The sequence below is a fragment of the Somniosus microcephalus genome, unplaced genomic scaffold (assembly GCF_052327205.1).
Source record: "Somniosus microcephalus isolate GS21.2 unplaced genomic scaffold, FLI_Smic_1.0 unresolved_chr1, whole genome shotgun sequence".
In the NCBI taxonomy this organism is placed as follows: Eukaryota; Metazoa; Chordata; class Chondrichthyes; order Squaliformes; family Somniosidae; genus Somniosus; species Somniosus microcephalus.
Window position 1 is genome coordinate 23568105 of NW_028225179.1, and position 24950 is coordinate 23593054.

The 24950-nt window shown below is 43.5% G+C and overlaps 17 non-coding genes across 17 annotated transcripts; 6 read left to right on the plus strand and 11 right to left on the minus strand.

The window, feature by feature from the left end:
* Positions 1-633: 633 nt before the first annotated feature.
* Positions 634-721, minus strand: trnap-ugg (transfer RNA proline (anticodon UGG)). The gene is given in 2 exon segments: positions 634-669; positions 686-721. It is a non-coding gene; the product is annotated as a tRNA-Pro (tRNA).
* A 6308-nt stretch (positions 722-7029) lies between these two features.
* Positions 7030-7117, minus strand: trnap-ugg (transfer RNA proline (anticodon UGG)). Its single transcript is given in 2 exon segments — positions 7030-7065; positions 7082-7117. It is a non-coding gene; the product is annotated as a tRNA-Pro (tRNA).
* Positions 7118-8625: 1508 nt separating this feature from the next.
* trnap-ugg (transfer RNA proline (anticodon UGG)) lies at positions 8626-8713 on the minus strand. Its single transcript is given in 2 exon segments — positions 8626-8661; positions 8678-8713. It is a non-coding gene; the product is annotated as a tRNA-Pro (tRNA).
* A 1518-nt stretch (positions 8714-10231) lies between these two features.
* trnap-ugg (transfer RNA proline (anticodon UGG)) lies at positions 10232-10319 on the minus strand. Its single transcript is given in 2 exon segments — positions 10232-10267; positions 10284-10319. It is a non-coding gene; the product is annotated as a tRNA-Pro (tRNA).
* A 3098-nt stretch (positions 10320-13417) lies between these two features.
* On the minus strand, positions 13418-13505 carry trnap-ugg (transfer RNA proline (anticodon UGG)). The gene is given in 2 exon segments: positions 13418-13453; positions 13470-13505. It is a non-coding gene; the product is annotated as a tRNA-Pro (tRNA).
* Positions 13506-14014: 509 nt separating this feature from the next.
* On the plus strand, positions 14015-14096 carry trnas-gcu (transfer RNA serine (anticodon GCU)). Its single transcript has one exon. It is a non-coding gene; the product is annotated as a tRNA-Ser (tRNA).
* Positions 14097-15008: 912 nt separating this feature from the next.
* trnap-ugg (transfer RNA proline (anticodon UGG)) lies at positions 15009-15096 on the minus strand. Its single transcript is given in 2 exon segments — positions 15009-15044; positions 15061-15096. It is a non-coding gene; the product is annotated as a tRNA-Pro (tRNA).
* Positions 15097-17202: 2106 nt separating this feature from the next.
* Positions 17203-17284, plus strand: trnas-gcu (transfer RNA serine (anticodon GCU)). Its single transcript has one exon. It is a non-coding gene; the product is annotated as a tRNA-Ser (tRNA).
* A 921-nt stretch (positions 17285-18205) lies between these two features.
* On the minus strand, positions 18206-18293 carry trnap-ugg (transfer RNA proline (anticodon UGG)). Its single transcript is given in 2 exon segments — positions 18206-18241; positions 18258-18293. It is a non-coding gene; the product is annotated as a tRNA-Pro (tRNA).
* Positions 18294-18802: 509 nt separating this feature from the next.
* trnas-gcu (transfer RNA serine (anticodon GCU)) lies at positions 18803-18884 on the plus strand. The gene has a single exon. It is a non-coding gene; the product is annotated as a tRNA-Ser (tRNA).
* A 922-nt stretch (positions 18885-19806) lies between these two features.
* trnap-ugg (transfer RNA proline (anticodon UGG)) lies at positions 19807-19894 on the minus strand. The gene is given in 2 exon segments: positions 19807-19842; positions 19859-19894. It is a non-coding gene; the product is annotated as a tRNA-Pro (tRNA).
* A 509-nt stretch (positions 19895-20403) lies between these two features.
* Positions 20404-20485, plus strand: trnas-gcu (transfer RNA serine (anticodon GCU)). Its single transcript has one exon. It is a non-coding gene; the product is annotated as a tRNA-Ser (tRNA).
* Positions 20486-21406: 921 nt separating this feature from the next.
* Positions 21407-21494, minus strand: trnap-ugg (transfer RNA proline (anticodon UGG)). The gene is given in 2 exon segments: positions 21407-21442; positions 21459-21494. It is a non-coding gene; the product is annotated as a tRNA-Pro (tRNA).
* Positions 21495-22003: 509 nt separating this feature from the next.
* trnas-gcu (transfer RNA serine (anticodon GCU)) lies at positions 22004-22085 on the plus strand. The gene has a single exon. It is a non-coding gene; the product is annotated as a tRNA-Ser (tRNA).
* A 921-nt stretch (positions 22086-23006) lies between these two features.
* Positions 23007-23094, minus strand: trnap-ugg (transfer RNA proline (anticodon UGG)). Its single transcript is given in 2 exon segments — positions 23007-23042; positions 23059-23094. It is a non-coding gene; the product is annotated as a tRNA-Pro (tRNA).
* Positions 23095-23603: 509 nt separating this feature from the next.
* trnas-gcu (transfer RNA serine (anticodon GCU)) lies at positions 23604-23685 on the plus strand. Its single transcript has one exon. It is a non-coding gene; the product is annotated as a tRNA-Ser (tRNA).
* A 907-nt stretch (positions 23686-24592) lies between these two features.
* On the minus strand, positions 24593-24680 carry trnap-ugg (transfer RNA proline (anticodon UGG)). The gene is given in 2 exon segments: positions 24593-24628; positions 24645-24680. It is a non-coding gene; the product is annotated as a tRNA-Pro (tRNA).
* Between the last annotated feature and the right edge of the window lie 270 nt (positions 24681-24950).

Genomic DNA, 24950 nt, shown 5'->3' on the forward strand with positions numbered 1-24950 from the left:
ATTTCTCCTTTGGAATTTCAAAAATATTTATCAAACTTAAAGACGAGATTTTCTATTTTTGGGTCTTTGGTTGAGAGATAAATAATGCGCGAGAAATCCTCGTTCTTTTCAGCATTCTCTCATGGGATCTGAAGCCCCAGTTTAACATCTATACTAGAAGGACGGCACTGCCGACAGTGCAGCACTACCTCAGTACTGCCCTGGAGTGTCAGCCTGGACTATGCACTCAAGTCTCTGGAGTGAGGCTTGAGTATGCTGCCGCTGAGCCACGGCTGACACCTAAACTCAGTTCATTTGGCTGGAGTAAAATGACGGAGATAATGGGAAAAATGATAATGGAGTAAATTTTCAACTTGGTGTCCAAGATTAAACCGGGCATCGTTTTAGAAACAGCCCGATTTATGTTGCCATAGATTTCATAAGCTTTGAAAATCAGGCCTGCCTATAATGGGCGGGGTCGCGGTCAGTTGCGAATCATTCTGGGTCTGTTTAAACCGCGAGTGCTCACAGCCCCGGATCATTCTGTGTCTGTTTGAAATGGCAGAGCTCACAATCTCGGATCATGCCGTTTTTTTAGAAGCAGAGCGATTTCAGCTTGGATGACCGAGTTGTTGAGTTTAAGAAAATGCGCCAGGGCTCGTCCGGGATTTGAACCCGGGACCTCTCGCATTTTAATCGTGAAATGCCCAAAGCGAGAATCATACCCCTAGACCAACGAGCCGCCGATGTCATTTCCCATTTGCATTGAGTTTCACTGCGCTGGTGCGAATCCAACTCACAGAGGACCTGTTAATACAGTTGAAATATTTTTATCTTTTCCTCAATCCACTTCTTTTTTCGAGCAGTTTCCTTGAACCTGCTCACAATTCGCCCCATAAAAAGAGATTCAGCGGCATCAGCGGCCGCATAGACTAATGGATTAGGCATCTGACTTCTGTTGCAAATTCTTCAGTTATCAGAAGATTGAAGGTTCAAGTCCTACAAAGGTCTTTTAATTATCTGGGCGACACTTTTTATATTCTGAATCTGGCGTGAAACCGGCCATTTTTGACAGTCCCTCATCTGAAGTAACGGAAGGCCTGTTGCTTACATTAAGCTGATTGTACATTTTCAACATTGTAGATCTGTGTGCACGGGCAGGATAAGCGGTGAAGTTGAATTTCTTTCAGGGTAGTTCTAATTAGATGTAAAAAGCAAGAAATGGAATATCTGAAAGCAGTATATTGGTGAGACGAAGTGGCCGAGAGGTTAAGGCGATGGACTGCTAATCCATTGTGCTCTGCACGCGTGGGTTCGAATCCCACAGCATCATTACTGTATTACACGTTTGATGCTGATGCAATTTCCAAGCATTTCACTGAATCTTACTTGAAATACAATTTCGTGAAAATTGCACTGGTGTTGCTGGTCTGTGCCCCTGCATTGCTCATATCTTGTTAAAATTAAAATATTGCAAGAAATTTCTCAATCCACCTTGAATGAAAGTGGAGATGAGATCGTGAATCGGAGATTGAGAACCCTCTCTTCCTTCTTCCTTCCTTTGAGATTGGCACCGAATGAAAAGACTAGCGGCAACAGAGGGAAATGATTAGGGAACAGGAACATAAATTTCTCCTTTGGAATTTCAAAAATATTTATCAAACTTAAACACGAGATTTTCTGTTTTTGGGTCTTTGGTTGAGAGATAAATAATGCGCGAGAAATCCTCGTTCTTTTCAGCATTCTCTCATGGGATCTGAAGCCCCAGTTTAACATCTTACTAGAAGGACGGCACTGCCGACAGTGCAGCATTACCTCAGTACTGCCCTGGAGTGTCAGCCTGGATTATGCACTCAAGTCTCTGGAGTGAGGCTTGAGTATGCTGCCGCTGAGCCACGGCTGACACCTAAACTCAGTTCATTTGGCTGGAGTAAAATGACGGAGATAATGGGAAAAATGATAATGGAGTAAATTTTCAACTTGGTGTCCAAGATTAAACCGGGCATCGTTTTAGAAACAGCCCGATTTATGTTGCCATAGATTTCATAAGCTTTGAAAATCAGGCCTGTCTATAATGGGCGGGGTCGCGGATCATTCTGGGTCTGTTTAAACCGCGAGTGCTCACAGCCCCGGATCATTCTGTGTCTGTTTGAAATGGCAGAGCTCACAATCTCGGATCATGCCGTTTTTTTCGAAGCAGAGCAATTTCAGCTTTGATGACCGAGTTGTTGAGTTTAAGAAAATGTGCCAGGGCTCGTCCGGGATTTGAACCCGGGACCTCTCGCATTTTAATCGTGAAATGCCCAAAGCGAGAATCATACCCCTAGGCCAACGAGCAGCCGATGTCATTTCCCATTTGCATTGAGTTTCACTGCGCTGGTGCGAATCCAACTCACAGAGGACCTGTTAATGCAGTTGAAATATTTTTATCTTTTCCTCAATCCACTTCTTTTTTCGAGCAGTTTGCTTGAACCTGCTCACAATTCGCCCCATAAAAAGAGATTCAGCGGCATCAGCGGCCGCATAGACTAATGGATTAGGCATCTGACTTCTGTTGCAAATTCTTCAGTTATCAGAAGATTGAAGGTTCAAGTCCTACAAAGGTCTTTTAATTATCTGGGCGACACTTTTTATATTCTGAATCTGGCGTGAAACCGGCCATTTTTGACAGTCCCTCATCTGAAGTAACGGAAGGCCTGTTGCTTACATTAAGCTGATTGTACATTTTCAACATTGTAGATCTGTGTGCACGGGCAGGATAAGCGGTGAAGTTGAATTTCTTTCAGGGTAGTTCTAATTAGATGTAAAAAGCAAGAAATGGAATATCTGAAAGCAGTATATTGGTGAGACGAGGTGGCCGAGAGGTTAAGGCGATGGACTGTTCATCCATCGTGCTCTGCACGCGTGGGTTCGAATCCCACAGCATCATTACTGTATTACACGTTTGATGCTGATGCACTTTCCAAGCATTTCACTGAATCTTACTTGAAATACAATTTCGTGAAAATTGCACTGGTGTTGCTGGTCTGTGCCCCTGCATTGCTCATATCTTGTTAAAATTAAAATATTGCAAGAAATTTCTCAACCCACCTTGAATGAAAGTGGAGATGAGATCGTGAATCGGAGATTGAGAACCCTCTCTTCCTTCTTCCTTCCTTTGAGATTGGCACCGAATGAAAAGACTAGCGGCAACACAGGGAAATGATAAGGGAACAGGAACATAAATTTCTCCTTTGGAATTTCAAAAATATTTATCAAACTTAAACACGAGATTTTCTGTTTTTGGGTCTTTGGTTGAGAGATAAATAATGCGCGAGAAATCCTCGTTCTTTTCAGCATTCTCTCATGGGATCTGAAGCCCCAGTTTAACATCTTACTAGAAGGACGGCACTGCCGACAGTGCAGCACTACCTCAGTACTGCCCTGGAGTGTCAGCCTGGACTATGCACTCAAGTCTCTGGAGTAAGGCTTGAGTATGCTGCCGCTGAGCCACGGCTGACACCTAAACTCAGTTCATTTGGCTTTAGTAAAATGACGGAGATAATGGGAAAAATGATAATGGAGTAAATTTTCAACTTGGTGTCCAAGATTAAACCGGGCATCGTTTTAGAAACAGCCCGATTTATGTTGCCATAGATTTCATAAGCTTTGAAAATCAGGCCTGTCTATAATGGGCGGGGTCGCGGATCATTCTGGGTCTGTTTAAACCGGGAGTGCTCACAGCCCCGGATCATTCTGTGTCTGTTTGAAATGGCAGAGCTCACAATCTCGGATCATGCCGTTTTTTTCGAAGCAGAGCGATTTCAGCTTTGATGACCGAGTTGTTGAGTTTAAGAAAATGTGCCAGGGCTCGTCCGGGATTTCAACCCGGGACCTCTCGCATTTTAATCGTGAAATGCCCAAAGCGAGAATCATACCCCTAGACCAACGAGCCGCCGATGTCATTTCCCGTTTGCATTGAGTTTCACTGCGCTGGTGCGAATCCAGCTCACAGAGGACCTGTTAATACAGTTGAAATATTTTTATCTTTTCCTCAATCCACTTCTTTTTTCGAGCAGTTTCCTTGAACCTGCTCACAATTCGCCCCATAAAAAGGGATTCAGCGGCATCAGCGGCCGCATAGACTAATGGATTAGGCATCTGACTTCTGTTGCAAATTCTTCAGTTATCAGAAGATTGAAGGTTCAAGTCCTACAAAGGTCTTTTAATTATCTGGGCGACACTTTTTATATTCTGAATCTGGCGTGAAACCGGCCATTTTTGACAGTCCCTCATCTGAAGTAACGGAAGGCCTGTTGCTTACATTAAGCTGACTGTACATTTTCAACATTGTAGATCTGTGTGCACGGGCAGGATAAGCGGTGAAGTTGAATTTCTTTCAGGGTAGTTCTAATTAGATGTAAAAAGCAAGAAATGGAATATCTGAAAGCAGTATATTGATGAGACAAGGTGGACGAAAGGTTAAGGCTGATGGACTGCTAATCCATTGTGCTCTGCACGCGTGGGTTCGAATCCCATCCTCGTCGTTACTGTATTACACGTTTGATGCTGATGCACTTTCCAAGCATTTCACTGAATCTAACTTGAAATACAATTTCGTGAAAATTGCACTGGTGTTGCTGGTCTGTCCCCCTGCATTGCTCACATCTTGTTAAAATTAAAATATTCCAAGAAATTTCTCAACCCACCTTGAATGAAAGTGGAGATGAGATCGTGAATCGGAGATTGAGAACCCTCTCTTCCTTCTTCCTTCCTTTGAGATTGGCACCGAATGAAAAGACTAGCGGCAACAGAGGCAAATGATTAGGGAACAGGAACATAAATTTCTCCTTTGGAATTTCAAAAATATTTATCAAACTTAAAGACGAGATTTTCTGTTTTTGGGTCTTTGGTTGAGAGATAAATAATGCGCGAGAAATCCTCGTTCTTTTCAGCATTCTCACATGGGATCTGAAGCCCCAGTTTAACATCTTACTAGAAGGACGGCACTGCCGACAGTGCAGCACTACCTCAGTACTGCCCTGGAGTGTCAGCCTGGACTATGCACTCAAGTCTCTGGAGTGAGGCTTGAGTATGCTGCCGCTGAGCCACGGCTGACACCTAAACTCAGTTCATTTGGCTGGAGTAAAATGACGGAGATAATGGGAAAAATGATAATGGAGTAAATTTTCAACTTGGTGTCCAAGATTAAACCGGGCATCGTTTTAGAAACAGCCCGATTTATGTTGCCATAGATTTCATAAGCTTTGAAAATCAGGCCTGCCTATAATGGGCGGGGTCGCGGTCAGTTGCGAATCATTCTGGGTCTGTTTAAACCGCGAGTGCTCACAGCCCCGGATCATTCTGTGTCTGTTTGAAATGGCAGAGCTCACAATCTCGGATCATGCCGTTTTTTTAGAAGCAGAGCGATTTCAGCTTGGATGACCGAGTTGTTGAGTTTAAGAAAATGCGCCAGGGCTCGTCCAGGATTTGAACCCGGGACCTCTCGCATTTTAATCGTGAAATGCCCAAAGCGAGAATCATACCCCTAGACCAACGAGCCGCCGATGTCATTTCCCATTTGCATTGAGTTTCACTGCGCTGGTGCGAATCCAACTCACAGAGGACCTGTTAATACAGTTGAAATATTTTTATCTTTTCCTCAATCCACTTCTTTTTTCGAGCAGTTTCCTTGAACCTGCTCACAATTCGCCCCATAAAAAGAGATTCAGCGGCATCAGCGGCCGCATAGACTAATGGATTAGGCATCTGACTTCTGTTGCAAATTCTTCAGTTATCAGAAGATTGAAGGTTCAAGTCCTACAAAGGTCTTTTAATTATCTGGGCGACACTTTTTATATTCTGAATCTGGCGTGAAACCTGCCATTTTTGACAGTCCCTCATCTGAAGTAACGGAAGGCCTGTTGCTTACATTAAGCTGATTGTACATTTTCAACATTGTAGATCTGTGTGCACGGGCAGGATAAGCGGTGAAGTTGAATTTCTTTCAGGGTAGTTCTAATTAGATGTAAAAAGCAAGAAATGGAATATCTGAAAGCAGTATATTGGTGAGACGAGGTGGCCGAGAGGTTAAGGCGATGGACTGCTAATCCATCGTGCTCTGTACGCGTGGGTTCGAATCCTACAGCATCATTACTGTATTACACGTTTGATGCTGATGCACTTTCCAAGCATTTCACTGAATCTTACTTGAAATACAATTTCGTGAAAATTGCACTGGTGTTGCTGGTCTGTGCCCCTGCATTGCTCATATCTTGTTAAAATTAAAATATTGCAAGAAATTTCTCAACCCACCTTGAATGAAAGTGGAGATGAGATCGTGAATCGGAGATTGAGAACCCTCTCTTCCTTCTTCCTTCCTTTGAGATTGGCACCGAATGAAAAGACTAGCGGCAACACAGGGAAATGATAAGGGAACAGGAACATAAATTTCTCCTTTGGAATTTCAAAAATATTTATCAAACTTAAACACGAGATTTTCTGTTTTTGGGTCTTTGGTTGAGAGATAAATAATGCGCGAGAAATCCTCGTTCTTTTCAGCATTCTCTCATGGGATCTGAAGCCCCAGTTTAACATCTTACTAGAAGGACGGCACTGCCGACAGTGCAGCATTACCTCAGTACTGCCCTGGAGTGTCAGCCTGGATTATGCACTCAAGTCTCTGGAGTGAGGCTTGAGTATGCTGCCGCTGAGCCACGGCTGACACCTAAACTCAGTTCATTTGGCTGGAGTAAAATGACGGAGATAATGGGAAAAATGATAATGGAGTAAATTTTCAACTTGGTGTCCAAGATTAAACCGGGCATCGTTTTAGAAACAGCCCGATTTATGTTGCCATAGATTTCATAAGCTTTGAAAATCAGGCCTGTCTATAATGGGCGGGGTCGCGGATCATTCTGGGTCTGTTTAAACCGCGAGTGCTCACAGCCCCGGATCATTCTGTGTCTGTTTGAAATGGCAGAGCTCACAATCTCGGATCATGCCGTTTTTTTCGAAGCAGAGCAATTTCAGCTTTGATGACCGAGTTGTTGAGTTTAAGAAAATGTGCCAGGGCTCGTCCGGGATTTGAACCCGGGACCTCTCGCATTTTAATCGTGAAATGCCCAAAGCGAGAATCATACCCCTAGACCAACGAGCCGCCGATGTCATTTCCCATTTGCATTGAGTTTCACTGCGCTGGTTCGAATCCAGCTCACAGAGGACCTGTTAATACAGTTGAAATATTTTTATCTTTTCCTCAATCCACTTCTTTTTTCGAGCAGTTTCCTTGAACCTGCTCACAATTCGCCCCATAAAAAGAGATTCAGCGGTATCAGCGGCCGCATAGACTAATGGATTAGGCATCTGACTTCTGTTGCAAATTCTTCAGTTATCAGAAGATTGAAGGTTCAAGTCCTACAAAGGTCTTTTAATTATCTGGGCGACACTTTTTATATTCTGAATCTGGCGTGAAACCGGCCATTTTTGACAGTCCCTCATCTGAAGTAACGGAAGGCCTGTTGCTTACATTAAGCTGATTGTACATTTTCAACATTGTAGATCTGTGTGCACGGGCAGGATAAGCGGTGAAGTTGAATTTCTTTCAGGGTAGTTCTAATTAGATGTAAAAAGCAAGAAATGGAATATCTGAAAGCAGTATATTGGTGAGACGAGGTGGCCGAGAGGTTAAGGCGATGGACTGCTAATCCATCGTGCTCTGCATGCGTGGGTTCGAATCCCACAGCATCATTACTGTATTACACGTTTGATGCTGATGCACTTTCCAAGCATTTCACTGAATCTTACTTGAAATACAATTTCGTGAAAATTGCACTGGTGTTGCTGGTCTGTGCCCCTGCATTGCTCATATCTTGTTAAAATTAAAATATTGCAAGAAATTTCTCAACCCACCTTGAATGAAAGTGGAGATGAGATCGTGAATCGGAGATTGAGAACCCTCTCTTCCTTCTTCCTTCCTTTGAGATTGGCACCGAATGAAAAGACTAGCGGCAACAGAGGCAAATGATTAGGGAACAGGAACATAAATTTCTCCTTTGGAATTTCAAAAATATTTATCAAACTTAAAGACGAGATTTTCTGTTTTTGGGTCTTTGGTTGAGAGATAAATAATGCGCGAGAAATCCTCGTTCTTTTCAGCATTCTCTCATGGGATCTGAAGCCCCAGTTTAACATCTTACTAGAAGGACGGCACTGCCGACAGTGCAGCATTACCTCAGTACTGCCCTGGAGTGTCAGCCTGGATTATGCACTCAAGTCTCTGGAGTGAGGCTTGAGTATGCTGCCGCTGAGCCACGGCTGACACCTAAACTCAGTTCATTTGGCTGGAGTAAAATGACGGAGATAATGGGAAAAATGATAATGGATTAAATTTTCAACTTGGTGTCCAAGATTAAATCGGGCATCGTTTTAGAAACAGCCCGATTTATGTTGCCATAGATTTCATAAGCTTTGAAAATCAGGCCTGTCTATAATGGGCGGGGTCGCGGATCATTCTGGGTCTGTTTAAACCGCGAGTGCTCACAGCCCCGGATCATTCTGTGTCTGTTTGAAATGGCAGAGCTCACAATCTCGGATCATGCCGTTTTTTTCGAAGCAGAGCAATTTCAGCTTTGATGACCGAGTTGTTGAGTTTAAGAAAATGTGCCAGGGCTCGTCCGGGATTTGAACCCGGGACCTCTCGCATTTTAATCGTGAAATGCCCAAAGCGAGAATCATACCCCTAGACCAACGAGCCGCCGATGTCATTTCCCATTTGCATTGAGTTTCACTGCGCTGGTGCGAATCCAGCTCACAGAGGACCTGTTAATACAGTTGAAATATTTTTATCTTTTCCTCAATCCACTTCTTTATTCGAGCAGTTTCCTTGAACCTGCTCACAATTCGCCCCATAAAAAGAGATTCAGCGGCATCAGCGGCCGCATAGACTAATGGATTAGGCATCTGACTTCTGTTGCAAATTCTTCAGTTATCAGAAGATTGAAGGTTCAAGTCCTACAAAGGTCTTTTAATTATCTGGGCGACACTTTTTATATTCTGAATCTGGCGTGAAACCGGCCATTTTTGACAGTCCCTCATCTGAAGTAACGGAAGGCCTGTTGCTTACATTAAGCTGATTGTACATTTTCAACATTGTAGATCTGTGTGCACGGGCAGGATAAGCGGTGAAGTTGAATTTCTTTCAGGGTAGTTCTAATTAGATGTAAAAAGCAAGAAATGGAATATCTGAAAGCAGTATATTGGTGAGACGAGGTGGCCGAGAGGTTAAGGCGATGGACTGCTAATCCATCGTGCTCTGCATGCGTGGGTTCGAATCCCACAGCATCATTACTGTATTACACGTTTGATGCTGATGCACTTTCCAAGCATTTCACTGAATCTTACTTGAAATACAATTTCGTGAAAATTGCACTGGTGTTGCTGGTCTGTGCCCCTGCATTGCTCATATCTTGTTAAAATTAAAATATTGCAAGAAATTTCTCAACCCACCTTGAATGAAAGTGGAGATGAGATCGTGAATCGGAGATTGAGAACCCTCTCTTCCTTCTTCCTTCCTTTGAGATTGGCACCGAATGAAAAGACTAGCGGCAACAGAGGGAAATGATTAGGGAACAGGAACATAAATTTCTCCTTTGCAATTTCAAAAATATTTATCAAACTTAAAGACGAGATTTTCTGTTTTTGGGTCTTTGGTTGAGAGATAAATAATGCGCGAGAAATCCTCGTTCTTTTCAGCATTCTCTCATGGGATCTGAAGCCCCAGTTTAACATCTTACTAGAAGGACGGCACTGCCGACAGTGCAGCACTACCTCAGTACTGCCCTGGAGTGTCAGCCTGGACTATGCACTCAAGTCTCTGGAGTGAGGCTTGAGTATGCTGCCGCTGAGCCACGGCTGACACCTAAACTCAGTTCATTTGGCTGGAGTAAAATGACGGAGATAATGGGAAAAATGATAATGGAGTAAATTTTCAACTTGGTGTCCAAAATTAAACCGGGCATCGTTTTAGAAACAGCCCGATTTATGTTGCCATAGATTTCATAAGCTTTGAAAATCAGGCCTGTCTATAATGGGCGGGGTCGCGGTCAGTTGCGAATCATTCTGGGTCTGTTTAAACCGCGAGTGCTCACAGCCCCGGATCATTCTGTGTCTGTTTGAAATGGCAGAGCTCACAATCTCGGATCATGCCGTTTTTTTAGAAGCAGAGCGATTTCAGCTTGGATGACCGAGTTGTTGAGTTTAAGAAAATGTGCCAGGGCTCGTCCGGGATTTGAACCCGGGACCTCTCGCATTTTAATCGTGAAATGCCCAAAGCGAGAATCATACCCCTAGACCAACGAGCCGCCGATGTCATTTCCCATTTGCATTGAGTTTCACTGCGCTGGTGCGAATCCAGCTCACAGAGGACCTGTTAATGCAGTTGAAATATTTTTATCTTTTCCTCAATCCACTTCTTTTTTCGAGCAGTTTCCTTGAACCTGCTCACAATTCGCCCCATAAAAAGAGATTCAGCCGCATCAGCGGCCGCATTGACTAATGGATTAGGCATCTGACTTCTGTTGCAAATTCTTCAGTTATCAGAAGATTGAAGGTTCAATTCCTACAAAGGTCTTTTAATTATCTGGGCGACACTTTTTATATTCTGAATCTGGCGTGAAACCGGCCATTTTTGACAGTCCCTCATCTGAAGTAACGGAAGGCCTGTTGCTTACATTAAGCTGATTGTACATTTTCAACATTGCAGATCTGTGTGCACGGGCAGGATAAGCGGTGAAGTTGAATTTCTTTCAGGGTAGTTCTAATTAGATGTAAAAAGCAAGAAATGGAATATCTGAAAGCAGTATATTGGTGAGACGAGGTGGACGAAAGGTTAAGGCGATGGACTGCTAATCTATTGTGCTCTGCACGCGTGGGTTCGAATCTCATCCTCGTCGTTACTGTATTACACGTTTGATGATGATGCACTTTCCAAGCATTTCACTGAATCTTACTTGAAATACAATTTCGTGAAAATTGCACTGGTGTTGCTGGTCTGTCCCCCTGCATTGCTCACATCTTGTTAAAATTAAAATATTGCAAGAAATTTCTCAACCCACCTTGAGTGAAAGTGGAGATGAGATCGTGAATCGGAGATTGAGAACCCTCTCTTCCTTCTTCCTTCCTTTGAGATTGGCACCGAATGAAAAGACTAGCGGCAACAGAGGCAAATGATTAGGGAACAGGAACATAAATTTCTCCTTTGGAATTTCAAAAATATTTATCCAACTTAAAGACGAGATTTTCTGTTTTTGGGTCTTTGGTTGAGAGATAAATAATGCGCGAGAAATCCTCGTTCTTTTCAGCATTCTCTCATGGGATCTGAAGCCCCAGTTTAACATCTTACTAGAAGGACGGCACTGCCGACAGTGCAGCACTACCTCAGTACTGCCCTGGAGTGTCAGCCTGGACTATGCACTCAAGTCTCTGGAGTGAGGCTTGAGTATGCTGCCGCTGAGCCACGGCTGACACCTAAACTCAGTTCATTTGGCTGGAGTAAAATGACGGAGATAATGGGAAAAATGATAATGGAGTAAATTTTCAACTTGGTGTCCAAGATTAAACCGGGCATCGTTTTAGAAACAGCCCGATTTATGTTGCCATAGATTTCATAAGCTTTGAAAATCAGGCCTGTCTATAATGGGCGGGGTCGCGGATCATTCTGGGTCTGTTTAAACCGGGAGTGCTCACAGCCCCGGATCATTCTGTGTCTGTTTGAAATGGCAGAGCTCACAATCTCGGATCATGCCGTTTTTTTCGAAGCAGAGCGATTTCAGCTTTGATGACCGAGTTGTTGAGTTTAAGAAAATGTGCCAGGGCTCGTCCGGGATTTCAACCCGGGACCTCTCGCATTTTAATCGTGAAATGCCCAAAGCGAGAATCATACCCCTAGACCAACGAGCCGCCGATGTCATTTCCCGTTTGCATTGAGTTTCACTGCGCTGGTGCGAATCCAGCTCACAGAGGACCTGTTAATACAGTTGAAATATTTTTATCTTTTCCTCAATCCACTTCTTTTTTCGAGCAGTTTCCTTGAACCTGCTCACAATTCGCCCCATAAAAAGGGATTCAGCGGCATCAGCGGCCGCATAGACTAATGGATTAGGCATCTGACTTCTGTTGCAAATTCTTCAGTTATTTGAAGGTTCAAGTCCTACAAAGGTCTTTTAATTATCTGGGCGACACTTTTTATATTCTGAATCTGGCGTGAAACCGGCCATTTTTGACAGTCCCTCATCTGAAGTAACGGAAGGCCTGTTGCTTACATTAAGCTGATTGTACATTTTCAACATTGTAGATCTGTGTGCACGGGCAGGATAAGCGGTGAAGTTGAATTTCTTTCAGGGTAGTTCTAATTAGATGTAAAAAGCAAGAAATGGAATATCTGAAAGCAGTATATTGGTGAGACGAGGTGGCCGAGAGGTTAAGGCGATGGACTGCTAATCCATCGTGCTCTGCACGCGTGGTTTCGAATCCCACAGCATCATTACTGTATTACACGTTTGATGCTGATGCACTTTCCAAGCATTTCACTGAATCTTACTTGAAATACAATTTCGTGAAAATTGCACTGGTGTTGCTGGTCTGTGCCCCTGCATTGCTCATATCTTGTTAAAATTAAAATATTGCAAGAAATTTCTCAACCCACCTTGAATGAAAGTGGAGATGAGATCGTGAATCGGAGATTGAGAACCCTCTCTTCCTTCTTCCTTCCTTTGAGATTGGCACCGAATGAAAAGACTAGCGGCAACAGAGGGAAATGATTAGGGAACAGGAACATAAATTTCTCCTTTGGAATTTCAAAAATATTTATCAAACTTAAACACGAGATTTTCTGTTTTTGGGTCTTTGGTTGAGAGATAAATAATGCGCGAGAAATCCTCGTTCTTTTCAGCATTCTCTCATGGGATCTGAAGCCCCAGTTTAACATCTTACTAGAAGGACGGCACTGCCGACAGTGCAGCATTACCTCAGTACTGCCCTGGAGTGTCAGCCTGGATTATGCACTCAAGTCTCTGGAGTGAGGCTTGAGTATGCTGCCGCTGAGCCACGGCTGACACCTAAACTCAGTTCATTTGGCTGGAGTAAAATGACGGAGATAATGGGAAAAATGATAATGGAGTAAATTTTCAACTTGGTGTCCAAGATTAAACCGGGCATCGTTTTAGAAACAGCCCGATTTATGTTGCCATAGATTTCATAAGCTTTGAAAATCAGGCCTGTCTATAATGGGCGGGGTCGCGGATCATTCTGGGTCTGTTTAAACCGCGAGTGCTCACAGCCCCGGATCATTCTGTGTCTGTTTGAAATGGCAGAGCTCACAATCTCGGATCATGCCGTTTTTTTCGAAGCAGAGCAATTTCAGCTTTGATGACCGAGTTGTTGAGTTTAAGAAAATGTGCCAGGGCTCGTCCGGGATTTGAACCCGGGACCTCTCGCATTTTAATCGTGAAATGCCCAAAGCGAGAATCATACCCCTAGACCAACGAGCCGCCGATGTCATTTCCCATTTGCATTGAGTTTCACTGCGCTGGTGCGAATCCAGCTCACAGAGGACCTGTTAATACAGTTGAAATATTTTTATCTTTTCCTCAATCCACTTCTTTTTTCGAGCAGTTTCCTTGAACCTGCTCACAATTCGCCCCATAAAAAGAGATTCAGCGGCATCAGCGGCCGCATAGACTAATGGATTAGTCATCTGACTTCTGTTGCAAATTCTTCAGTTATCAGAAGATTGAAGGTTCAAGTCCTACAAAGGTCTTTTAATTATCTGGGCGACACTTTTTATATTCTGAATCTGGCGTGAAACCGGCCATTTTTGACAGTCCCTCATCTGAAGTAACGGAAGGCCTGTTGCTTACATTAAGCTGATTGTACATTTTCAACATTGTAGATCTGTGTGCACGGGCAGGATAAGCGGTGAAGTTGAATTTCTTTCAGGGTAGTTCTAATTAGATGTAAAAAGCAAGAAATGGAATATTTGAAAGCTGTATATTGGTGAGACAAGGTGGCCGAGAGGTTAAGGCGATGGACTGCTAATCCATTGTGCTCTGCACGCGTGGGTTCGAATCCCATCCTCGTCGTTACTGTATTACACGTTTGATGCTGATGCACTTTCCAAGCATTTCACTGATACTTACTTGAAATACAATTTCGTGAAAATTGCACTGGTGTTGCTGGTCTGTGCCCCTGCATTGCTCATATCTTATTAAAATATTGCAAGAAATTTCTCAACCCACCTTGAGTGAAAGTGGAGATGAGATCGTGAATCGGAGATTGAGAACCCTCTCTTCCTTCTTCCTTCCTTTGAGATTGGCACCGAATGAAAAGACTAGCGGCAACAGAGGCAAATGATTAGGGAACAGGAACATAAATTTCTCCTTTGGAATTTCAAAAATATTTATCAAACTTAAAGACGAGATTTTCTGTTTTTGGGTCTTTGGTTGAGAGATAAATAATGCGCGAGAAATCCTCGTTCTTTTCAGCATTCTCTCATGGGATCTGAAGCCCCAGTTTAACATCTTACTAGAAGGACGGCACTGCCGACAGTGCAGCACTACCTCAGTACTGCCCTGGAGTGTCAGCCTGGACTATGCACTCAAGTCTCTGGAGTGAGGCTTGAGTATGCTGCCGCTGAGCCACGGCTGACACCTAAACTCAGTTCATTTGGCTGGATTAAAATGACGGAGATAATGGGAAAAATGATAATGGAGTAAACTTTCAACTTGGTGTCCAAGATTAAACCGGGCATCGTTTTAGAAACAGCCCGATTTATGTTGCCATAGATTTCATAAGCTTTGAAAATCAGGCCTGTCTATAATGGGCGGGGTCGCGGATCATTCTGGTTCTGTTTAAACCGCGAGTGCTCACAGCCCCGGATCATTCTGTGTCTGTTTGAAATGGCAGAGCTCACAATCTCGGATCATGCCGTTTTTTTCGAAGCAGAGCGATTTCAGCTTTGATGACCGAGTTGTTGAGTTTAAGAAAATGTGCCAGGGCTCGTCCGGGATTTGAACCCGGGACCTCTCGCATTTTAATCGTGAAATGTCCAAAGCGAGAATCATACCCCTAGACCAACGAGCCGCCGATGTCATTTCCCATTTGCATTGAGTTTCACTGCGCTGGTGCGAATCCAGCTCACAGAGGACCTGTTAATACAGTTGAAATATTTTTATCTTTTCCTCAATCCACTTCTTTATTCGAGCAGTTTCCTTGAACCTGCTCACAATTCGCCCCATAAAAAGAGATTCAGCGGCATCAGCGGCCGCATAGACTAATGGATTAGGCATCTGACTTCTGTTGCAAATTCTTCAGTTATTAGAAGATTGAAGGTTCAAGTCCTACAAAGGTCTTTTAATTATCTGGGCGACACTTTTTATATTCTGAATCTGGCGTGAAACCGGCCATTTTTAACAGTCCCTCATCTGAAGTAACGGAAGGCCGAGTTGCTTACATTAAGCTGATCGTACATTTTCAACATTGTAGATCTGTGTGCACGGGCAGGATAAGCGGTGAAGTTGAATTTCTTTCAGGGTAGTTCTAATTAGATGTAAAAAGCAAGAAATGGAATATCTGAAAGCAGTATATTGGTGAGACGAGGTGGCCGAGAGGTTAAGGCGATGGACTGCTAATCCATCGTGCTCTGCACGCGTGGGTTCGAATCCCACAGCATCATTACTGTATTACACGTTTGATGCTGATGCACTTTCCAAGCATTTCACTGAATCTTACTTGAAATACAATTTCGTGAAAATTGCACTGGTGTTGCTGGTCTGTGCCCCTGCATTGCTCATATCTTGTTAAAATTAAAATATTGCAAGAAATTTCTCAACCCACCTTGAATGAAAGTGGAGATGAGATCGTGAATCGGAGATTGAGAACCCTCTCTTCCTTCTTCCTTCCTTTGAGATTGGCACCGAATGAAAAGACTAGCGGCAACAGAGGGAAATGATTAGGGAACAGGAAAATAAATTTCTCCTTTGGAATTTCAAAAATATTTATCAAACTTAAACACGAGATTTTCTGTTTTTGGGTCTTTGGTTGAGAGATAAATAATGCGCGAGAAATCCTCGTTCTTTTCAGCATTCTCTCATGGGATCTGAAGCCCCAGTTTAACATCTTACTAGAAGGATGGCACTGCCGACAGTGCAGCATTACCTCAGTACTGCCCTGGAGTGTCAGCCTGGATTATGCACTCAAGTCTCTGGAGTGAGGCTTGAGTATGCTGCCGCTGAGCCACGGCTGACACCTAAACTCAGTTCATTTGGCTGGAGTAAAATGACGGAGATAATGGGAAAAATGATAATGGAGTAAATTTTCAACTTGGTGTCCAAGATTAAACCGGGCATCGTTTTAGAAACAGCCCGATTTATGTTGCCATAGATTTCATAAGCTTTGAAAATCAGGCCTGTCTATAATGGGCGGGGTCGCGGATCATTCTGGGTCTGTTTAAACCGCGAGTGCTCACAGCCCCGGATCATTCTGTGTCTGTTTGAAATGGCAGAGCTCACAATCTCGGATCATGCCGTTTTTTTCGAAGCAGAGCGATTTCAGCTTTGATGACCGAGTTGTTGAGTTTAAGAAAATGTGCCAAGGCTCGTCCGGGATTTCAACCCGGGACCTCTCGCATTTTAATCGTGAAATGCCCAAAGCGAGAATCATACCCCTAGACCAACGAGCCGCCGATGTCATTTCCCGTTTGCATTGAGTTTCACTGCGCTGGTGCGAATCCAGCTCACAGAGGACCTGTTAATACAGTTGAAATATTTTTATCTTTTCCTCAATCCACTTCTTTTTTCGAGCAGTTTCCTTGAACCTGCTCACAATTCGCCCCATTAAAAGAGATTCAGCGGCATCAGCGGCCGCATAGACTAATGGATTAGGCATCTGACTTCTGTTGCAAATTCTTCAGTTATCAGAAGATTGAAGGTTCAAGTCCTACAAAGGTCTTTTAATTATCTGGGCGACACTTTTTATATTCTGAATCTGGCGTGAAACCGGCCATTTTTGACAGTCCCTCATCTGAAGTAACGGAAGGCCTGTTGCTTACATTAAGCTGATTGTACATTTTCAACATTGTAGATCTGTGTGCACGGGCAGGATAAGCGGTGAAGTTGAATTTCTTTCAGGGTAGTTCTAATTAGATGTAAAAAGCAAGAAATTGAATATCTGAAAGCAGTGTATTGGTGAGACGAGGTGGCCGAGAGGTTAAGGCGATGGACTGCTAATCCATTGTGCTCTGCACGCGTGGGTTCGAATCCCATCGTCGTCGTTACTGTATTACACGTTTGATGCTGATGCACTTTCCAAGCATTTCACTGAATCTTACTTGAAATACAATTTCGTGAAAATTGCACTGGTGTTGCTGGTCTGTGCCCCTGCATTGCTCATATCTTGTTAAAATTAAAATATTCCAAGAAATTTCTCAACCCACCTTGAATGAAAGTGGAGATGAGATCGTGAATCGGAGATTGAGAACCCCTTCTTCCTTCCTTTGAGATTCGCACCGAATGAAAAGACTAGCGGCAACAGAGGCAAATGATTAGGGAACAGGAACATAAATTTCTCCTTTGGAATTTCAAAAATATTTATCAAACTTAAAGACGAGATTTTCTGTTTTTGGGTCTTTGGTTGAGAGATAAATAATGCGCGAGAAATCCTCGTTCTTTTCAGCATTCTCTCATGGGATCTGAAGCCCCAGTTTAACATCTTACTAGAAGGACGGCACTGCCGACAGTGCAGCACTACCTCAGTACTGCCCTGGAGTGTCAGCCTGGATTATGCACTCAAGTCTCTGGAGTGAGGCTTGAGTATGCTGCCGCTGAGCCACGGCTGACACCTAAACTCAGTTCATTTGGCTGGAGTAAAATGAAGGAGATAATGGGAAAAATGATAATGGAGTAAATTTTCAACTTGGTGTCCAAGATTAAACCGGGCATCGTTTTAGAAACAGCCCGATTTATGTTGCCATATATTTCATAAGCTTTGAAAATCAGGCCTGTCGAAAATGGGCGGGGTCGCGGTCAGTTGCGAATCATTCTGGGTCTGTTTAAACCGCGAGTGCTCACAGCCCCGGATCATTCTGTGTCTGTTTGAAATGGCAGAGCTCACAATCTCGGATCATGCCGTTATTTTAGAAGCAGAGCGATTTCAGCTTTGATGACCGAGTTGTTGAGTTTAACAAAATGTGCCAGGGCTCGTCCGGGATTTGAACCCGGGACCTCTCGCATTTTAATCGTGAAATGCCCAAAGCGAGAATCATACCCCTAGACCAACGAGCCGCCGATGTCATTTCCCATTTGCATTGAGTTTCACTGCGCTGGTGCGAATCCAGCTCACAGAGGACCTGTTAATACAGTTGAAATATTTTTATCTTTTCCTCAATCCACTTCTTTTTTCGAGCAGTTTCCTTGAACCTGCTCACAATTCGCCCCATTAAAAGAGATTCAGCGGCATCAGCGGCCGCATAGACTAATGGATTAGGCATCTGACTTCTGTTGCAAATTCTTCAGTTATCAGAAGATTGAAGGTTCAAGTCCTACAAAGGTCTTTTAATTATCTGGGCGACACTTTTTATATTCTGAATCTGGCGTGAAACCGGCCATTTTTGACAGTCCCTCATCTGAAGTAACGGAAGGCCTGTTGCTTACATTAAGCTGATTGTACATTTTCAACATTGTAGATCTGTGTGCACGGGCAGGATAAGCGGTGAAGTTGAATTTCTTTCAGGGTAGTTCTAATTAGATGTAAAAAGCAAGAAATTGAATATCTGAAAGCAGTGTATTGGTGAGACGAGGTGGCCGAGAGGTTAAGGCGATGGACTGCTAATCCATTGTGCTCTGCACGCGTGGGTTCGAATCCCATCGTCGTCGTTACTGTATTACACGTTTGATGCTGATGCACTTTCCAAGCATTTCACTGAATCTTACTTGAAATACAATTTCGTGAAAATTGCACTGGTGTTGCTGGTCTGTGCCCCTGCATTGCTCATATCTTGTTAAAATTAAAATATTCCAAGAAATTTCTCAACCCACCTTGAATGAAAGTGGAGATGAGATCGTGAATCGGAGATTTGAGAACCCCTTCTTCCTTCCTTTGAGATTGGCACCGAATGAAAAGACTAGCGGCAACAGAGGCAAATGATTAGGGAACAGGAACATAAATTTCTCCTTTGGAATTTCAAAAATATTTATCAAACTTAAAGACGAGATTTTCTGTTTTTGGGTCTTTGGTTGAGAGATAAATAATGCGCGAGAAATCCTCGTTCTTTTCAGCATTCTCTCATGGGATCTGAAGCCCCAGTTTAACATCTTACTAGAAGGACGGCACTGCCGACAGTGCAGCACTCCCTCAGTACTGCCCTGGAGTGTCAGCCTGGATTATGCACTCAAGTCTCTGGAGTGAGGCTTGAGTATGCTGCCGCTGAGCCACGGCTGACAGCTAAACTCAGTTCATTTGGCTGGAGTAAAATGACGGAGATAATGGGAAAAATGATAATGGAGTAAATTTTCAACTTGGTGTCCAAGATTAAACCGGGCATCGTTTTAGAAACAGCCCGATTTATGTTGCCATAGATTTCATAAGCTTTGAAAATCAGGCCTGTCGAAAATGGGCGGGGTCGCGGTCAGTTGCGAATCATTCTGGGTCTGTTTAAACCGCGAGTGCTCACAGCCCCGGATCATTCTGTGTCTGTTTGAAATGGCACAGCTCATAATCTCGGATCATGCCGTTTTTTTAGAAGCAGAGCGATTTCAGCTTTGATGACCGAGTTGTTGAGTTTAACAAAATGCGCCAGGGCTCGTCCGGGATTTGAACCCGGGACCTCTCGCATTTTAATCGTGAAATGCCCAAAGCGAGAATCATACCCCTAGACCAACGAGCCGCCGATGTGATTTCCCATTTGCATTGAGTTTCACTGCGCTGGTGCGAATCCAGCTCACAGAGGACCTGTTAATACAGTTGAAATATTTTTATCTTTTCCTCAATCCACTTCTTTTTTCGAACAGTTTCCTTGAACCTGCTCACAATTCGCCCCATAAAAAGAGATTCAGCGGCATCAGCGGCCGCATAGACTAATGGATTAGGCATCTGACTTCTGTTGCAAATTCTTCAGTTATCAGAAGATTGAAGGTTCAAGTCCTACAAAGGTCTTTTAATTATCTAGGCGACACTTTATATATTCTGAATCTGGCGTGAAACCGGCCATTTTTGACAGTCCCTCATCTGAAGTAACGGAAGGCCTGTTGCTTACATTAAGCTGATTGTACATTTTCAACATTGTAGATCTGTGTGCACGGGCAGGATAAGCGGTGAATTTGAATTTCTTTCAGGGTAGTTCTAATTAGATGTAAAAAGCAAGAAATGGAATATCTGAAAGCAGTGTATTGGTGAGACGAGGTGGCCGAGAGGTTAAGGCGATGGACTGCTAATCCATTGTGCTCTGCACGCGTGGGTTCGAATCCCATCCTCGTCGTTACTGTATTATACGTTTGATGCTGATGCACTTTCCAAGCATTTCACTGAATCTTACTTGAAATACAATTTCGTGAAAATTGCACTGGTGTTGCTGGTCTGTGCCCCTGCATTGCTCATATCTTGTTAAAATTAAAATATTCCAAGAAATTTCTCAACCCACCTTGAATGAAAGTGGAGATGAGATCGTGAATCGAAGATTGAGAACCCCTTCTTCCTTCCTTTGAGATTGGCACCGAATGAAAAGACTAGCGGCAACAGAGGCAAATGATTAGGGAACAGGAACATAAATTTCTCCTTTGGAATTTCAAAAATATTTATCAAACTTAAAGACGAGATTTTCTGTTTTTGGGTCTTTGGTTGAGAGATAAATAATGCGCGAGAAATCCTCGTTCTTTTCAGCATTCGCTCATGGGATCTGAAGCCCCAGTTTAACATCTTACTAGAAGGACGGCACTGCCGACAGTGCAGCACTACCTCAGTACTGCCCTGGAGTGTCAGCCTGGATTATGCACTCAAGTCTCTGGAGTGAGGCTTGAGTATGCTGCCGCTGAGCCACGGCTGACACCTAAACTCAGTTCATTTGGCTGGAGTAAAATGAAGGAGATAATGGGAAAAATGATAATGGAGTAAATTTTCAACTTGGTGTCCAAGATTAAACCGGGCATCGTTTTAGAAACAGCCCGATTTATGTTGCCATATATTTCATAAGCTTTGAAAATCAGGCCTGTCGAAAATGGGCGGGGTCGCGGTCAGTTGCAAATCATTCTGGGTCTGTTTAAACCGGGAGTGCTCACAGCCCCGGATCATTCTGTGTCTGTTTGAAATGGCAGAGCTCACAATCTCGGATCATGCCGTTATTTTAGAAGCAGAGCGATTTCAGCTTTGATGACCGAGTTGTTGAGTTTAACAAAATGTGCCAGGGCTCGTCCGGGATTTGAACCCGGGACCTCTCGCATTTTAATCGTGAAATGCCCAAAGCGAGAATCATACCCCTAGACCAACGAGCCGCCGATGTCATTTCCCATTTGCATTGAGTTTCACTGCGCTGGTGCGAATCCAGCTCACAGAGGACCTGTTAATACAGTTGAAATATTTTTATCTTTTCCTCAATCCACTTCTTTTTTCGAGCAGTTTCCTTGAACCTGCTCACAATTCGCCCCATAAAAAGAGATTCAGCGGCATCAGCGGCCGCATAGACTAATGGATTAGGCATCTGACTTCTGTTGCAAATTCTTCAGTTATCAGAAGATTGAAGGTTCAAGTCCTACAAAGGTCTTTTAATTATCTGGGCGACACTTTTTATATTCTGAATCTGGCGTGAAACCGGCCATTTTTGACAGTCCCTCATCTGAAGTAACGGAAGGCCTGTTGCTTACATTAAGCTGATTGTACATTTTCAACATTGTAGATCTGTGTGCACGGGCAGGATAAGCGGTGAAGTTGAATTTCTTTCAGGGTAGTTCTAATTAGATGTAAAAAGCAAGAAATGGAATATCTGAAAGCAGTGTATTGGTGAGACGAGGTGGCCGAGAGGTTAAGGCGATGGACTGCTAATCCATTGTGCTCTGCACGCGTGGGTTCGAATCCCATCGTCGTCGTTACTGTATTAGACGTTTGATGCTGATGCACTTTCCAAGCATTTCACTGAATCTTACTTGAAATACAATTTCGTGAAAATTGCACTGGTGTTGCTGGTCTGTGCCCCTGCATTGCTCATATCTTGTTAAAATTAAAATATTCCAAGAAATTTCTCAACCCACCTTGAATGAAAGTGGAGATGAGATCGTGAATCGGAGATTGAGAACCCCTTCTTCCTTCCTTTGAGATTGGCACCGAATGAAAAGACTAGCGGCAACAGAGGCAAATGATTAGGGAACAGGAACATAAGTTTCTCCTTTGGAATTTCAATAATATTTATCAAACTTAAAGACGAGATTTTCTGTTTTTGGGTCTTTGGTTGAGAGATAAATAATGCGCGAGAAATCCTCGTTCTTTTCAGCATTCTCTCATGGGATCTGAAGCCCCAGTTTAACATCTTACTAGAAGGACGGCACTGCCGACAGTGCAGCACTCCCTCAGTACTGCCCTGGAGTGTCAGCCTGGATTATGCACTCAAGTCTCTGGAGTGAGGCTTGAGTATGCTGCCGCTGAGCCACGGCTGACAGCTAAACTCAGTTCATTTGGCTGGAGTAAAATGACGGAGATAATTGGAAAAATGATAATGGAGTAAATTTTCAACTTGGTGTCCAAGATTAAACCGGGCATCGTTTTAGAAACAGCCCGATTTATGTTGCCATAGATTTCATAAGCTTTGAAAATCAGGCCTGTCGAAAATGGGCGGGGTCGCGGTCAGTTGCGAATCATTCTGGGTCTGTTTAAACCGCGAGTGCTCACAGCCCCGGATCATTCTGTGTCTGTTTGAAATGGCACAGCTCATAATCTCGGATCATGCCGTTTTTTTAGAAGCAGAGCGATTTCAGCTTTGATGACCGAGTTGTTGAGTTTAACAAAATGCGCCAGGGCTCGTCCGGGATTTGAACCCGGGACCTCTCGCATTTTAATCGTGAAATGCCCAAAGCGAGAATCATACCCCTAGACCAACGAGCCGCCGATGTGATTTCCCATTTGCATTGAGTTTCACTGCGCTGGTGCGAATCCAGCTCACAGAGGACCTGTTAATACAGTTGAAATATTTTTATCTTTTCCTCAATCCACTTCTTTTTTCGAACAGTTTCCTTGAACCTGCTCACAATTCGCCCCATAAAAAGAGATTCAGCGGCATCAGCGGCCGCATAGACTAATGGATTAGGCATCTGACTTCTGTTGCAAATTCTTCAGTTATCAGAAGATTGAAGGTTCAAGTCCTACAAAGGTCTTTTAATTATCTAGGCGACACTTTATATATTCTGAATCTGGCGTGAAACCGGCCATTTTTGACAGTCCCTCATCTGAAGTAACGGAAGGCCTGTTGCTTACATTAAGCTGATTGTACATTTTCAACATTGTAGATCTGTGTGCACGGGCAGGATAAGCGGTGAAGTTGAATTTCTTTCAGGGTAGTTCTAATTAGATGTAAAAAGCAAGAAATTGAATATCTGAAAGCAGTGTATTGGTGAGACGAGGTGGCCGAGAGGTTAAGGCGATGGACTGCTAATCCATTGTGCTCTGCACGCGTGGGTTCGAATCCCATCGTCGTCGTTACTGTATTACACGTTTGATGCTGATGCACTTTCCAAGCATTTCACTGAATCTTACTTGAAATACAATTTCGTGAAAATTGCACTGGTGTTGCTGGTCTGTGCCCCTGCATTGCTCATATCTTGTTAAAATTAAAATATTCCAAGAAATTTCTCAACCCACCTTGAATGAAAGTGGAGATGAGATCGTGAATCGGAGATTGAGAACCCCTTCTTCCTTCCTTTGAGATTGGCACCGAATGAAAAGACTAGCGGCAACAGAGGCAAATGATTAGGGAACAGGAACATGAATTTCAAAAATATTTATCAAACTTAAAGACGAGATTTTCTGTTTTTGGGTCTTTGGTTGAGAGATAAATAATGCGCGAGAAATCCTCGTTCTTTTCAGCATTCGCTCATGGGATCTGAAGCCCCAGTTTAACATCTTACTAGAAGGACGGCACTGCCGACAGTGCAGCACTACCTCAGTACTGCCCTGGAGTGTCAGCCTGGATTATGCACTCAAGTCTCTGGAGTGAGGCTTGAGTATGCTGCCGCTGAGCCACGGCTGACAGCTAAACTCAGTTCATTTGGCTGGAGTAAAATGAAGGAGATAATGGGAAAAATGATAATGGAGTAAATTTTCAACTTGGTGTCCAAGATTAAACCGGGCATCGTTTTAGAAACAGCCCGATTTATGTTGCCATATATTTCATAAGCTTTGAAAATCAGGCCTGTCGAAAATGGGCGGGGTCGCGGTCAGTTGCGAATCATTCTGGGTCTGTTTAAACCGCGAGTGCTCACAGCCCCGGATCATTCTGTGTCTGTTTGAAATGGCAGAGCTCACAATCTCGGATCATGCCGTTATTTTAGAAGCAGAGCGATTTCAGCTTTGATGACCGAGTTGTTGAGTTTAACAAAATGTGCCAGGGCTCGTCCGGGATTTGAACCCGGGACCTCTCGCATTTTAATCGTGAAATGCCCAAAGCGAGAATCATACCCCTAGACCAACGAGCCGCCGATGTCATTTCCCATTTGCATTGAGTTTCACTGCGCTGGTGCGAATCCAGCTCACAGAGGACCTGTTAATACAGTTGAAATATTTTTATCTTTTCCTCAATCCACTTCTTTTTTCGAGCAGTTTCCTTGAACCTGCTCACAATTCGCCCCATTAAAAGAGATTCAGCGGCATCAGCGGCCGCATAGACTAATGGATTAGGCATCTGACTTCTGTTGCAAATTCTTCAGTTATCAGAAGATTGAAGGTTCAAGTCCTACAAAGGTCTT